The sequence below is a fragment of the Scomber scombrus genome, chromosome 23 (genome assembly GCF_963691925.1).
Source record: "Scomber scombrus chromosome 23, fScoSco1.1, whole genome shotgun sequence".
NCBI lineage: Eukaryota > Metazoa > Chordata > Actinopteri > Scombriformes > Scombridae > Scomber > Scomber scombrus.
Window position 1 is genome coordinate 8,925,803 of NC_084992.1, and position 16,874 is coordinate 8,942,676.

Consider the following 16,874-nt stretch of genomic DNA (forward strand, 5'->3'; position numbering starts at 1 on the left):
TTATATAAGTTTCTGTCTGACACTGATACTGAATGAATGGTCATTTCTACAGCAGTGACTGATATTCTATCTGATTGAGGGTTTGTGTCCATTTCAAGAGGCGATCCATCTCTGTAGAAAGTGACTCTCTCATTTCCAGGAGGACGAGGCTTACAGCGCAGAGTCACTGAGTCTCCCTCAAACAATGTGAATGAAGGACTTTCCAAAATCACATCTGTACAACAAAGGTGTAGTTTTGTGTTATTAATCATCTCAGTAACTGTAAATTGTTATTTCATATAAACAAAGCTATGACGTCAGTGATTAGGAAGAAATACAATATCACTGTTAAACACAGTTTAAGGTTTTAAAGTGTGTTGTGATAATTCAGCTTCAAATTGGATTCAGAACAAATGACTTAACTCACCTGTTTCATTAATGGTGACTGTATTACTTTCAGGTGTGAAGGCATCTGGTTCACTTCTCCTTCCTCTGCAGATGTAAATGCCTCCCTGTGAGATACTGAGTCTTTCTGATTCACCAACGTCTGCTGTCTGAAGAGGAGTTTTTTCAGAACCTGTTGAGGTTTGTCTGAACCACTCATATTTCCAGCCAGCAGAGTCGTCCACATTGCAGGTCAGAGTCACACTCTGCTGTCCTCGTATGGTGTAACTGTCTGCTGTCAGTGTAATGTTGCGTTTACCTGCTGTTAAGTTTAGAAAAACAACAAAATAAAGAAATTACTGTAATAAACATCAAAATGTATTTATATTGTTACAGAACACAATGAAAACACTTCAAACTGAGTATAACTCAAATGAATTTAGTCTCTCTGTTTGCACATTTATGTTTATAAACAAACTTTTCTCTCTAAATGCTGCATGTGTGTTTTCTACTACATTTATATGTGAATCTTAAGTTGCAGTGCATTAAGCTCTCTCAACCTCCTTGTACCCTTGTGACTAACTCTGTGTGAAACAACTTGACGTCAGATTCTCTCTTTTGTTTAAAGACAGATGAGCAGAAAAAAAGATTCACTTGTTCAGCATTCACTTCGTTTCTTGTTTGTTTGTTTTTTTCTCAGAAAAGTTAAGTGGACATTTTGAGCTTAGTTTTTTTTTTTTTTTTTACTTACCTTCCACTTGTAGAACTCTCTTTTCTGATTCTCGTCCTCCATCAAACTTACACTTATAAAAGACTGACACTGATACTGAATGAATGGTCATTTCTACAGTAGTGTCTGATATTCTACGTGATTGAGGGTTTGTGTCCATTTCAAGAAGCGATCCATTTCTCTTAAATTGGATTAAGAGGAAGTTGTAGTCACACTTACTGTAATCATTCATGATATATCTACTAAATGACTCTCTGAAATAAAAGAAGCTCTATTTTCACCTGTTTTCTGCTTTAGTTTCACAATTATAAGCAGAATATTGCTCATACAGGCTAGTCCTGCACTTTGTATCACAATTATAACATAATGAATAAAGACACAGGAGTCAAACAATATAATTGCCTCCAGTGTAATAATTAATGTTGTAATTGACTGCACCTTCATCAGCCTGATCAGTGTCTTCTGCTGAGTCAACATGCTGCACTGTCAATAAAAGTTTTAAGATTATCAGATGAATGCATGAAAAGAAGATCCATCCAAAGCAGAAGAGCCTTAAATGTGATTCTCTCTCATTGCAGCACGATGTTCATTTTGTAAATAATGTTCCCATTTAGTTTGAATTTGATGATAAAAAAAGATGATATAGGTGTGGCTACGATGTGATTGACAAGTTGCTACAATGGTGGTTTCTTCATTATCCAACTAAATAGCAAAAAATACTTACTCTACAAATAAGTCATATATAATAATATCTACATTTATTTTGGGCCTAAGACAACTTTTAATATTTGGAAATTATTTGTAGTGTTTCTACATCGTCTTATTCTGCTTTATGATTACAGACTGTTGTTTACATTTCACTTTGTTGAATGGGACTTTTTTCTGTCCCTGAAACAGAAGTTTTCGACAGGTACTTAATAACATTGTTTCCCCTGCTTTCACTGAGCTGGTTGAAAGAAAGCCTCGTAGTACTGATTATCTGGACGGCCAATGTCAGACTCATGAAGACCGTTAACAAAAAGATATCCTGGGTATGTTGAAGTTGCTTCATAGTACAGACCCAAGCTTTACACATTTGGGCAGTAATGTAGCCATTTCAGAATTTATATTGATACATGGAGTAAAATTATATCTACATGATAAAATCTAAACATAAAATGGGATGAGATTAAGAATAATACTGTGGATGACAAAATAAGTAGGGGTGTGTATCTCTCCAATATAAGACAATCCAATACTATCTAGATACATGAGATACGATCCGATTCAGGAACGATACATTTTAAAATGGAACGATATGATTCGATATGATTCGATGGGCTATGATGTAATCTGATACAGTTCCTGGTTTAAAGTAGACATTCATTTTATAAATTAAGATAAGTCAATCCTATAAAAGTGGCATTGCTTACCTTCGAATAGATATATTTTATAAAAGACCAGGGAACAAGTATTTTTGTTACCTTTGACATGTTTGAGTTCAGAACCATTTCATTGTGTTTATTACTGTAATACATCGCATGCTGACAACTTTACAAAGCTTTTCTGACAAATGAAAACAAACTTAATAGTCAATTGTCATTATTGGCACAAACTAGTAAAGGAGGTGAAAGAAATAAAACATTTAGAGAGAGTTTTGTGTTAGTTCAGATCAGAGAATGAGCTGCTAATTTAAAAAGACATCCCTTGTCTCATTTTGTAATGTCATACATGCTTGAGCCGACACAAGAGAATTAAGGCTAAATCTGAATGCAAATCATCATTTTAATTTAGAAACAGACAGATGACTATCTATTTTAATGCAGCTTTGCTCCTTTCTCACCGCGGACTGACGTGCTGTAAATTGGAGCAGCACAGCGGTGCACTTTTACACACAGCGCTTCAACATGCTGCTGCGGGTCAGTTAGTCTGTAAATACTGAAACATCAAAGCAACTAGTGTCTGAAATACTTCTGATCAACACACTGAATCAGCAGCCATCTCTGAACTCTTCTGCTTTTCTTTTTCTTTCTCCGTACAACGTACAGCAGTAACATCAATAACCAATTTTCTTCAGCTATAACTGCAGCTGGAGGCAGTGGCGTGCACAGATAGACACTAGGTGGTGCTATAGCACCTGCCCTTTGCCCTCTGGACCAAGCAAGTGCCCTTTTGAAAGTTCTTTTTTTTTTTTTTAACAGTGTACTGTATGTTTTTTTGTGTCTCACACTGCTTTAATAAGGCAGCCGGCAGTTCCACATGCCGCACAAAGTGCCCTTATTTTTCACTGAGCACCTGCCCCCCAAAATGTATGTGCACGCCACTGGCTGGAGGTATATTGTGGATGTTCACATCGTTATTGTAGTTCCGTTCTTCTTGTAAAATCCAAATCTCTTCCTACCTTTTGATATCAGACTTGTGACGAGTCTCGTGAGAGTTTTATGTGAGAGCGAGAAAGCGAGAGAGAGCTGCAGACAGGAGCAGACGGAGCCTTCAGCAGCAACATTAAAGCGATTCATAACTTTGTAATCGGGCCATTGGCCGGTTCATGCTGTATTTAGACCGATACAGGGTCCGTATACTGATATACTTGAATCTTTTTAATCAAAACTGGTTTTCCGATTCAAACAGGTTGTTTGTTACACCCTTAATATTTAAATATATTTTTAATTTAAAAAAATAGTCACCTTCAGATTCTCCGTAGCAGAGTGTGTCCATCACTAAAAAAGAGGAAACTTGATCAGTCAAAATCATTCAAAAGGCATTTAAAACTACATATTTATATACTATCCTGTCTGTCTCCTAGTCTGCAGTCCCTCTCTTTCTCTCCTCTTCCTTGTGTCTGTGCTTGATAGCAGGAGACAAGTGTCCAGGAGTCAGACTTCCAGCTGCTGGTTCAGCCTACAACTCATTGCCATATCGTTGCCATTTTCCTAAATCCTGTTTTTCAGTTCCTGCACTTTTGTCTCTGCCTGACTTCAGCTTCACACCACAGTCTCAGCCACTGGTTTCAGCTCCTGCCCCAGTCTCCCAGCTACCTCCCTGCAATAAAACTCTTTCAAACCCAGTCAGAGCCTTCTGCCTCAGTGTTCCCGCCTTGGGTTCACTCACCCTAACAACTGTAGTACGAAGCAGGGAGGTAACAGATAAAAGGTAACACTCTTTAAAATTGATTATTTGAAATAAAATAAGAAAAACCATGAAATTCAAAAAACCTACATACATAACAATACAATACATTAAACAATGTACATGCATGGTGCAGTACAGTATTTGTGCAGAAATAATTGCTTCAAAAAACGGAGCCAAGTCACCAACCAACATCTGAACTATAAAATAACCTGTAGTTAAAAACTATAAGCGAGCTCTGTTCAAGTTCTCAGAGAAACTGATGAAACCAGTGATACTCTGTAATTGTGACTAATCAGGAACATGTTCTTTAATCTGTGCCATGCAAACAAAGTCAGTAATGTACTTACAGAATAATCCCAGCACACAGATCAAAGTGGACCTCATCCTCACATCCAGCACTGACACTCTGTCACTCAGCTGCTCCCAGTCTGACAAATGTTTCTACTTTGCTTCAATAAAGAGAGAAGAGAGAAGTTGCATTTCATATGAATATGAGATCAGAGTTTTTCTCAAACTAGTTCTAAGTTTCGTCTGCCTATGCTTCCTTCCCTTTTCTGCAAAGCTCAGACCACTTCAGTTGGTTTGACCTCAGCAAACTTTGACACCTTTACACTTCCTGGCCGCTGCAGAAATATCTAAGCTTATCTGTTGTGCAAAGGTTTGTGCATGGAAAATGTTGTATTAAAAAAGATGAAAACAATAAGCATGTATGCACATCCATGAACCATAAAACCATCTAATTTACCATCACCATCATATGTGTTGCTGCCTGCCTAACTTTGTCAACACAAATGTTGTGTTGTGATAAATTCACACATTCATATTAGATCTAATTTGTTAATAAGCAGAAAAGAAGAGGTGTCTGATACTGTGCATGGTGTACAATCATATTTTTAGGCAGTGGAAATTAAAACAAGTGAAAATATGAGAGGTACTAGAAATTGAGTCAAATCACTCTTTGAATACAATTATGTGGACAGTCAATATGTTAGTTCTCATGTAACAGAGAGTCAGAGGGGTCAGCGTCGGAAAATATAACAAATTAAATTTGCATCTTAAGATAGATAGATCTTCATTGTCATAAAATAAATAAAAATATGAATATATATATAAACACATACATATGCTAACACATTCACACAAGCACATCTCGCACATACACATACTCTCAGTAATAAATAATAAAAAACACAGTAGTTATTGCACAGAGCCGTTATTGTAGCACTGCCTATCACCTCAGTCTGTTATCTGCTGTCAAACAGCTGTGAAACATGTCATCTGGTTGACAGCAAACATTTGACTTTAAATAAAAGTATTTCCTCATTTTAAGCTGTTCGTTGAGAGTCTCCCCTGCAGGACTTGTGCTCTTCAGACATGGGTGGAGCCTTTGATGGCAGGTTTGATTGACAGGTCGGGCACACAGCACACACCAAATAACAAATAGAACAATGAATGTGGCAGCAATACATAATGACGGTCAACATCAAATAATCTCATTCAAACATCCAGTTGCAAAAGCAAGATATAGCCTAGACCTTTTTTTATTTAATGACTACAGTATTTTACATCTGCATTCAGTATTTAATGAGACTTCATTTTTTGACCTTCCTATTCATAATGATTGGCTTTTCATTAATTGTAATGACTTGTCTTCTATCAGTCCTCATTAGTCATGGGTATTTATTGGATGGTTCGATTTTGCACATAGATGCTGTTAATGCTTGTATTGAAATCATTGTAGTTCAAATCATGAGTTTTGTGTCCTATTTGGCTCTATCCGGTGGTAGCTGCCAAAAGCAGGATTTAGGGGGAAGTGAGCTCACAGTAAACATTGGGGGTAACGGGAAGTAGTCATCAGGAAGGTCTGGTTCCCTCACACTCAGGAAGTGAGCATCACAGTGCGGCTGTCTGTTTAATCCTGTGCTTTAAAGCCCACAAAACGGCTTCATCCGTAAGTTATCTTGTGTTTACAGTTATATTAACACTTTATATGGTTTAAATAGTTTATTGGGGACTGCATGTGTTAGAGGTTGGACTTTTAATCAATTGTTTACATTTGTTTTTCTATTATCCGTATTTTATTAATGCATTAGTGCTACTATTTACTTATAAAGGACTCATTGATTTAAGAGAAATATAAAAATAAAATTAAGAGAAATAATTGTGTTAAGAATATTTGGCCTCTCCTCATCGACTAAAAGATCTAGTATATTCAGGCCTCCCTCTTAAACGCTCCAAACTTAGACTGGGCCCTATTATGTCCTTCCTTTTGAATGTATGGCGCTCAGTGGAGAGGGTGACAGGTTCTATATTGAAAATGGCATGGACAAAGCCCTGTCTTTAATAACCATGCATTGCTCTCGGGGGGCGTGACTTTCTCCTTCACTGCATGGGCCGAGAGAGGTGAAGCTCAGACCACTTCAGTTGGTTTGACTGCAGCAAACTTTGACACCATTACACTTCCTGGCCACTGCAGAAATATCTTAGCTTAATTCTTGTGAAAAGGTTTGTGAAAATATTGCATTTAAAAAGTTATATTCACAATAAGCATTTATTTCACATCCATAAACCATAAAATCATCAAACTTAATCATATAATTTCATGTACGTGCTTAACATTTAATCGTGTGTTCATTTGTGCATGTTTTACAGCACACGCCCAGTGCTCTTGCAACAACAGTTCCTGCATTGTGGTGGGGTGTGTGTTGTGTGTTGTGGGTTGTGTGTAGACGCCCCGAGTAAAAAATGTGTTGCCTCCAAAGAACAAAAGCAATTGTATTGATATGATAGATTTAAACAAAAGAAAGCAAATAAAAAGACTCATCTTAACCCATCAAAATGTCAAACATCCATTTTTCAATTACAAATTCAAATCAAATTCTGTTTTATATCATCATCATTTTTCAGAAACAGAATAATCATATTATTTTAATTATTTGACACTTACAGCATGAATAACCTAATAAGTTTAAACTCAATCAACATTTGAACTCAACACATCCATCTATGGTCTGAATTTCAGATTCTTTCCCAAAAATTTGGAGTTGTACAAATAAACCTCCGACAAAGTTAGGTAGGCTGTCTGCCTATCTAACTTTGTAATGATAAATAACTAATAAATGCATAAAGGGGAAAACTTATAAAAAAGGAAATATAATAAAAGTAAACTGTTGCACATTTTGCCCCATTGTGCTAAACACACTAAGCAACAAGAGTCCGTGTGGAAACAAGCCAAACCACTGCTGCTCAGCATGAGAGAAGCAAACCAGTGTAGGCTACCACTTCCTCTTTAGACATACAGTAAATAATACATGTTGCTTTTATCCTAACACTTACTTCATGTGTTATCACCAGAGCTAATCTTTTAATTCACGGAAAAGAAGAGATGTACGATACTATGACATGAGGAAGTGGACAGTCATTTCTTAGTCTGACCATTCATTTAACAGGAAGTTCACATCTTGAACGCTCCCTCATCACCTCAGTCTGTTATCTGCTGTCAATCAGGTGTGAAGCATGTCATCTGCCTGAAAACAACATTTCTCATAATATGACAAGATGCTTCCTAGCATTAAACTAAAGTTAAGCTCAATTTTACATCCTTGTCCCTTGAAACATCCATAGAAACACCGGCACAAGGTTTCTTGGGCTCCAGCCCGAAATGTTTTTAAAACAACTTAAACTTTGTGCCATTTCCTCTCAGTCTCTCCATTGTCATAAAGGGCTGATGTGTGTGTTGTGTTACATTCTGTCGTGTCACCTAACTAACTTCTAGACGAGCCACGAGGGAAAATGAGTGAGAGCGAAGAGGAGAGGACAGAGGGGAGGAAGCAGGGCAAGAGGAAGAGAAATGATGAGCAAAGTGAGGAAGAAGTGAAAAGCAGAAGTTAACAGAAAGAGAGAGAAAAATGTGTGATGAAGACCTAGGAGGAGAGCTGGACAGAAGTGGAAATGGAAGTCTGGATGTGAGGATAGAGGACGAGAGAAGAAAGGGAGGAGTGAATCAATGAAGAACAATTTGATAGGATGTAGGCTGTGCAGGGTGATTTTTTGTCCTGGGTAAAGGGCCGTCCACAGCAAGAACGATAACTATAATGATGACTGTTAGTTTAGTTCACACCACACCTATAAAGACAACGTCAGTGGCAAACTAAATCATTGGGATCAATTTCAGGACGTATAAATGAACAATAGAAACACTGACAGAACATCAAAATATGTCCCCTAAACCTTCCAGCATGAGAAAATCGCCATCTAGCCTGACATTAAACTTCAAAACCTGCATATGTATTTTTAATTCTGATAACTGACTTATGACTTTATTTATTTTAATGCAGTTTTGCTCCTTTCTCACCACAGACTGACGCACTGTGAATTGGGGTATAATAACGTGCAGAGGGGATTTCCTCACATAGGTTTGTCCCTCTTTATTATACGAAGATGCAGGATGACAACAAGCTGTGTGAGAATCTGGCTGGGCGTAAGCTAGCAGTGAAAACGTAGGATGGGTTTTCATTGATTTGGGCATTCTCTCAATAAGCAAAGAGGAATGGATTTGATGACGAAGCACAGAAAGCCGGAGGGGTCAGTGTGGGATAATCTGACATTAAAGATCTCACTATGCATCTTGAACACTCCCTATCACCTCAGTCTGTCAACAAGCTGTGAAACACATCATCTGGCTGAGAGCATACATTTGGTTTTAACAAAAAACTCTATTTCCTCATTTTAATCGGTTCATCTCTCCTGCAGGACTCTTGCTCTGCAGACATGGGTGGAGCCTTTGATGGCAGGTTTGATTGACAGTTAAGGCACACAGCTCACATCAAATAACGAATCACCACATCAGAAGATGAATGTGGAGGCAATAAATGATGAAGGCTCACATCAAATGATGAAATAGTGACATCTAGTGGCGAAAACTAGACATAGACCCTCAAATAAAAAAGGATGGAGTTTAATTTGTGTGGATGTTCTTTCTTCATATATAATGACTGTTCTACCTCTGTATTCACTATTTGATGGGTGACTCTTCATTGTTTGACCTTTCTATTCATAACAGTTGGCATTAATTGCAATGTGTATTTGTTATTTGATGTTCAGCTTTTCATGATTAGATATGGATCAGTAGTGCACCACTCTCCTCTCTGCTTCCTCAACTCTGTCTGCTCTCTGATCAGATCATATTAGGTAATATTCACATGTGATATTGGATGGCAACATTTCTTAGGATCAGGAGAAAAAAGCTAAAAGTTTTGTTCCCCCAGATGTTCCTAGAGCTTCAAATGTAATAATTAAAAATACTAAACTCTATATTATCTAAATATAAAAAGAAATGAAAACACCACTGATTATTTAATACTTTAAAAAGTTTATTGATGCCAAAAACACTTAAGCACATATAACACCAGTAAATTCATGAAAACTTTACAGTATAACAACAGAAAAAGTTTATTACAAATACTAAAGTAACTGTTGACGTCCATCCTGAAGCTTTTTCATCTAACACTGAAAAATATGCTGAGTTTAAAGCTGCAGTATCACCTGGTTAATATCATTTACACATTTCAAACTGATACCTCCTGCTGCTTTTTGAAATAGCTGCAATCAAACTTTTAAGATGAAGTAACAAAATAACTGTACAAATAAAATAATAATACAGTGCATAAAAACTACATAAACCTCAGTAGTCTTGTACTTTCTGCTAAAAAACAAAGTATTAAATCCACATGATGTATTTATTTCATATAATCTTATTATATTAACTGTACGAAGCATTGAGCATGGCTGATATTTGGATAGCAGAGATGCACACAATGGTTATAAAATGCTGTTAACCATATGTATTTGGCCTTGTCCACACAGCTGTCTTTACGGACATGAAAGACAATCACAAAAAAAGATAGATGTGTTTGGTTATTCCGAATTTAATGCTTTGGAAATCGCAATATGAGATTATTCATCTTATTATCAGTATGATTAATTATTACAGTCTGAACATAACATGACAGAATTATTACCATGAGCTGTTCCTGGTTTAACTTCAGAATAAACAGGTTAATCAGTTGCTGCAGGAGCTGATTTTCCTTTAAATGGAGAAAAGATTAAACATTTGTCAGTAATGTTATAATTTATAATGATAATGTACTGAAGGGTTGTCAGGGTTAATGTCTCCACTGATAATAAAATAATAAAAGTATTATAATGTCCACAGTGTTCAAAGCAGTCACAAAGCAGAGTATTATGACTTTTACAGAATTTAGTAAATATACTGATACTGAATATGCACACTGATGTATAAATACTGTTCTTCAGCACTGCAAACACACATAATGTAAAATAAACACACATTCAAACACAAAATATTCAATGAAAAAGTAATAATTACAAACACTTACTATTTTGGGTCTTCAGAGCCTTTGATTGATTCATAGAGACAAGTATCACCTGTGAGCAAAAAGTAAAAGTCAAGCCAAAGTCAAATTACATGACACCAATCAAATATCACTTCTAACAAAAATCATCAGATGTTGGTTTTAATGGTGACGATAAGTGCAGACAGGGACTCTTAAATGTTTAAAGAGAAACTTTACTGTCTTTGTAGACTGTAATAGAAATGTTGGAGTAAGAGTTAGAGTTAATAAATAATCACAGAATGAATCAGGATTAGTTTGAAGACTGACCATGGAGAAGAGAATTGTAGATGTGATCTTGAGTTTCATTCAGGTTGACCATGTGATGTGTGGCAGAGTCCTGATTGGTGCTCTCAGACTGGATTGGTCTAAAACATTTAGCAGAAACAATGAATTTAATAAGATACATTATATGGTATTTAAGAGGTCATTTTCTGTGAAAGAGTTAGAGGCTGAGTGTGTGTGCAGAGATTCAGCTAAAGAGCAGGATATGTGGTGTGAGAATGATGAAGGACAGTTTGGGAGCAGAGTATGATCTGAGAGAATGAGGTGATGAGCAAGCTGCGGTTGTAGAAAATAACAGGAGACACTGGTATGTGTGTTGTCTTCTGTAGCTCTGCCTATCTTTGTATATAATGTTCACTTGGGTGTGTTTAAGTCTCTTTCTTCTGTGCAGAATAAACGACTCCTTTTTCCATCAGTCACAAGGCTGTGAATTGTCTCTACAAGACACGATATAGATATAGACATATAGACAGATATATAGACAATTGAAGGTACTGCTGTTATGTTCATAATAAAAGAGAGGAGAGGTTTGTACCAACCTGACAGAGTGTGAATCTGTGAAAAGGATATTTGGTGTTAAATGGTTTTGTTTTGTAAATGATTTTCTCTTAAATTATACAATAGTTGCATTTCAGACTGCTCCATGTTAAGGTTTATACTTTACCGTTTTCAGGGTGTTCAGAGCCTCTGATTGATTCATAGACACAAACATCACCTGTGAGCAACAAGTTAAAATCAAACTGAGGTCATATGTATTATTTTAAATGCATGATACCAATCAACTATCACCTTTTCAAAAAAAATCCTCAGGTTTCTTTTTTAAATGTGATTTTAATGTTGCAAAGACGGAATCTTAAATGTTTTAGAGCCTTTACTGTATTTGTAGACTGTAATAGAAATATTAGAGTTACAGTTAAAGTAAATATAAAATGAAAGAATTGATAAGGATTAGTTTGAAGACTGACCATGGAGAAGAGAATTGTAGATGTGATCTTGAGTTTCATTCAGGTTGACCATGTGATGTGTGGCAGAGTCCTGATTGGTGCTCTCAGACTGGATTGGTCTAAAACATTTAGCAAATACAATGAATTTAATAAGTTACATTGAAGGTACTGCTGTTATGATCATAATAAAAGAGAGGAGAGGTTTGTACCAACCTGACAGAGTGTGAATCTGTGAAAAGGATATTTAATATTACATGGTTTGGTTTTGTAAATATTCCACATCATGACATCAGAATACAACTTTGTATCTGAATAATTAAATCATAAAACATTTAACATCAGATGGAAAAAGTTTCACCTTTGGATCGTCTGTAGAGATACAACAGGATCAGGAGAATAATAAATACAACTCCACAAACCAGTCCAACAATTAATCGTATAAGAGATGAAGAGTTTTCAGGCCTGGACACTGCTGCAAGAGATAATACATCATGAATATTAATAAAATCAGGTAAACTTCACAGCACTTTTCTTAAACTCGTTTAACTTAAAATCTGATTTAGAAGTTGACTTCCAAAGAACATACACGTGAAAAGAAACACATTAATGTACAAATCTAGAAGTATAAAAACACAAATATACACTTTACACACTAAACACACAATAAACCAGCCACTGATGCAACTTCTCTTCAGCACAAAAGAAAACAACCTTTGACTGATCGTTCATTTACAGTAGATTTGGGTTTTTATTTATAATATATTACAATATGTAAAATCAGCTGAAACTAAACCTGTAAATTGGAATTTCTGTTCGACCACATTTCATCCAAAGACAGCAACACAGTTTACAAAAAATTAAATGTATGAATAGTTTTAATCCTACTCACCCTGAACTGACATCCAACTCTGTGCTGATTCTTTTCTTGAGTATTTACACTTGTAGAAACCTTCGTCTGACTTTGACACTGTAGAGATATTCAGCTCTCTTCTGGTATCACTTTGGATAAGTTTGTCATTTTGATAGAAAAACACGTTGGAAGGTAATTCTCCTGTCCTCAGTTTGCAGCCAAGAGTAACAGACTGTCCCTCAGTCACAGGATGCACAGGGCTCACCAGGATAATATCTGCTTCTGTAAAACAGTCAAAGAATAAGAAGTTTCAGTCAGAGACCAGCTGGAGACCTTTAGAACAAGGAGACATAAAACTATAAGAAGAGATCACACATATACCTTTATTTTTCTCCAATTAATATATCTCACAGAATCCGTGTAGCTGAACAAAGACCCAACATTTCAGCTTCATTACATAACTGTAAATATAGCTATGGCTAGTTAGCTCTAGAGCTAACAGTACATATGACAGAAACAGTGGATGGTTACTGTCACAAAAACACCTCTGACTGAATCAGCATTTTAATATCATCAAGAATAAAGAAAGATCTTGTTGTGGACCAAATATACTGAATCTATAAATATATATATTTAATTTTCGAATGGATTGAAAAGGTCTTGCTGTACACCAAAAAAGCTGTGGACAAAACATCTTTGACCTTTCAAAATATTAATTTGTACTTGTTTAAATAAATATGAAGAATCTGTTGGTTGATGTAATTTCATATTTTTTTATGCTTTTGCATTACTTGTTTTTGAAACCAACTAACTTATTATATTGTGCAGAGTACATCTGATTTTCTGATTGATTACATTGTATTTCTTTATGATAATCTTAAGAAATAATAGTTTGATAACCTTTCAGTTATTTGTTAAAGAAAACAATATAACATCACTTCTATCAAAGGTTAGGTATATAACTTGTTTGTCTACACAGGAAGTGTAGTTAGTGACACCATGTTGAAAATAATTTAAATACAAGATGAAAATAAAATATATGTAATGAAAACATACTCTGTATAGTGATGTTGACTGCATTGCTGAACTCTCCTGATCCAGACTCACACCAGTACACTGCATCACTCTGCTGATATCTCTTGATGTTGCATGTGGATCCAGTCATGGACCTCCAGTTATAACAGTCTGACCAGTAGCGGTCCTCAGGAAACCTCCTCACTCTCCACTCAGTGAAGTTTCCTTCACAGCTCAGTGAGACAGAGTCATTGGTGAAGTGCTGCACTCTGTCAGGACTCACTTTGAGAGTCATTGCTGAATGAACATCTGAAAACATGTAATGAAAAACCAAGTAGAGAGATATTACATTTAAAAAGATCACAATACAAATAAGTCTCTTATTTGTACTTTTAATACTATTTAATGTTGAGAATAAAAACATCTGAATCATATAAACGGTGCATCAGGTGCTGTGTTTAGGTGAAACTGAGTGTTAAGAACATACAGAGCATATGGACTGACAGTGGAGACGTGAAGTGTGCTACAGACTGGATTGAGCTGTTTTATGGATGTTTGGATTATTTTTTCTATCTTGAAAACTTGCTACCAAGATAACTACTGAAACTGTTCACTGTGAAGCTGTAAACAACCTTTACCTGCCTCCTTTTAAACATACAGGAGTGTGTTTTTCATACTAAATGATGTTTCATTCTATGAAACTTTTCAGTCTGGAATTCGCAATAAACACAACACAGAATCAGTCCTCCTCAATAACCAACCACTGATTTCCTCTTCTCCTCGGATTCTGGACAGTTCAAAATCCTCCTCGACTCCTCTGCAGCTTTTGACACCATCAAACACTCCATCCTACTTTCCCGTCTCCAATCCTCCCTCAAGATCACTGGCTCCGCCCTCACCTGGTTCAAATCTTTTCTCACTCACCAACAACAATTCATCAAAATCACATCCACTTCCTTGGCGTGATATTTGACATCATCAAATCAAATAACCAAAACTGCTTTCTTCCACCTTTGACATCTCCCGTCTCCACCCACCTCTCTTTTTCAGCTTGTGCCTTTATCACTTCCCGTCTAGACTACTGCAATAGTATTCTCTTCAGTTCCACCTCCAAAGCTCTCAATAAACTTCTTAATTCTGTTGCCCGACTCCTCACTCAAACCTGTTCTAATGAACGCACCACCTCCGTCCTCCAGAACCTCCACTGGCTCTTCATCCCTCACCGCATCCAATATAAACTTCAAATCCCTCCACAACGTCGCCCCCTCTCACCTCACTGACCTGCTCCACCTGTACTCTACTTCCTGTAACCTCCGTTCATCAGATATTAACCTCCTCTCCACTCCTCTCAGGACCAAGCACCAGACCTGAGGGGACTGAGCCTTCTCAGTTGCTGCTCCCACTCTCTTGAACTCACATTCACATCACTTCTAAAGACTCACCTTTTTAAATCCGCTTTTAATGTTTGATTGTTTTGATATTTTCTTTTATTTGTTTTGTTTCTTCTTCTCTGCTTTTATTGATTGTTTTAATTTATTCTGCACGGTTTTATTGTTTTAATTGTCTTTGATTCTGTAAAGCGTCTTTGAGTATTGTTAAAAGCACTTTATATTAAGATGTATTATTATTATTATTATTATTATTATTATTATTATTATTATTATTATTATTATTATTATTATTATTTATTTATTTTTTTATTATTATTATTATTATCATTATTATTATTATTATTATTATTATTATTATTATTATTATTCATTGTCTCTATATAAAGTACTAGTCAAACGTTTGGACACATCTCCCCTTGATGGGTTTTCTCAGGTTTCTAGTTGTTTCTGTACTTTGTCCATTTACCTGATTTTTTCGCCTGCTGATATTTCTGTTATTTGTGACTAGATTTTGACTGTTGTAGATAATGAGTCTATATTTAAGAAAAAGAACAAAACAGTAGCAACAGCAAATGAACATGAGCTGACGTGGCAGACAATTACTGACCGAGTCAATGTGTGAGCATTAATGAAAAAAACAGACGTTTTGTCTCGAGTGTTCAACTTATTTAACATTTATATTCTCTGTGTGTGTGTGAGCGCATTTAATATTCATGCAGACCCCAACAGGTACAATACGTAGGTCTACTTGGCAGCAACTGAAGATGAAATATAAAAATATAGTTCAAACAAGTCAGGTATCATTTCATTACAAGCAACTGTGATGTTGTTTAGCCTGCCCTCATTAAACAGCTTTCAGTGGCTTCATTCAACATGTGATATATTTCAGTAGTTAGTGAAATCTTCTAAACAAAAAAGAAAGTCAGCTGGTATAGAGGCTGACAGGAAACAGACAGACAGAGAGAGAGAGAGAGAGAGAGAGAGAGGGGTATATGTATATGTGTATATATATATATATATATATATATATATATATATATAATTAATATATACACACATACGTGTATGTATGTATGTTACGGTGCATCCCATTACTGGAGAAGAGTGCAGGAGCGAGAGAGAAGTTGAATGAACAAGAACAAAATAATAAAATGACTGAAGAAGTTACAGCAGGCCCTTCTGAGCTGGACAGGGCCCCAAAAATGGCTCAAAGCTTTGCTGGATAACCAAAATCAACAGACACAGCACCTGCAGATGATGTTGTCCCCTGTCCTCCTAACAGATATTACAAAAAGAAATAAAGCTGTGGAGCTGCCTCACTGCCTCTTGCTGTTTCCAGATCTTACAGCACCCTTATCTGACAGAGAATGGTTTGAGTGCTGCTGAAATGGTCGACAGGCTGCATGAAGGACTATGAGGAGCTGCAGTACGGTAAGTCTGCTCACTACCAGAACATACAAGGGACGATTATGTTCTCTTGGTGGAACATTTTGACTCCATTAGGGGGAAAAAAGTGTCAGTGTCGGCTCGGCTTTATTCACTGTTCAGTTCAGAGAGAAGAAAAAAACAAAACTAGTTTCAAATGAGATGAAATTTCACTTAGAACATGTTTTAATATCAATTAAGTCATTTAGCTAATACCATCATAGAGGTTACAAACAGAGCAACAGAGACTCTTCTTGGTCGTTGACTGATTTGGGAAACAGGAGTTGCTGCTGAACTAACAAACAAGGTATGGTTGACGTTTAATTATTTTTCTCTATATAAAAAAAC

General features: G+C 36.2%; 1 protein-coding gene and 2 long non-coding RNA genes across 3 annotated transcripts in view; all 3 read right to left on the reverse strand.

The window, feature by feature from the left end:
- Positions 1-16,874, reverse strand: part of LOC134005514 (Fc receptor-like protein 5) — a 64,087-nt gene that overhangs the window by 16,588 nt on the left and 30,625 nt on the right. The gene's annotated exons all lie outside the window — the stretch shown is intronic.
- LOC134005678 (uncharacterized) lies at positions 143-4,617 on the reverse strand. The gene is made up of 3 exons (XR_009927879.1): positions 4,552-4,617; positions 3,760-3,792; positions 143-214 (listed from the first exon to the last, which is right to left on the reverse strand). It is a non-coding gene; the product is annotated as an uncharacterized LOC134005678 (long non-coding RNA).
- On the reverse strand, positions 10,608-12,012 carry LOC134005681 (uncharacterized). The gene is made up of 3 exons (XR_009927882.1): positions 11,868-12,012; positions 10,888-11,617; positions 10,608-10,651 (listed from the first exon to the last, which is right to left on the reverse strand). It is a non-coding gene; the product is annotated as an uncharacterized LOC134005681 (long non-coding RNA).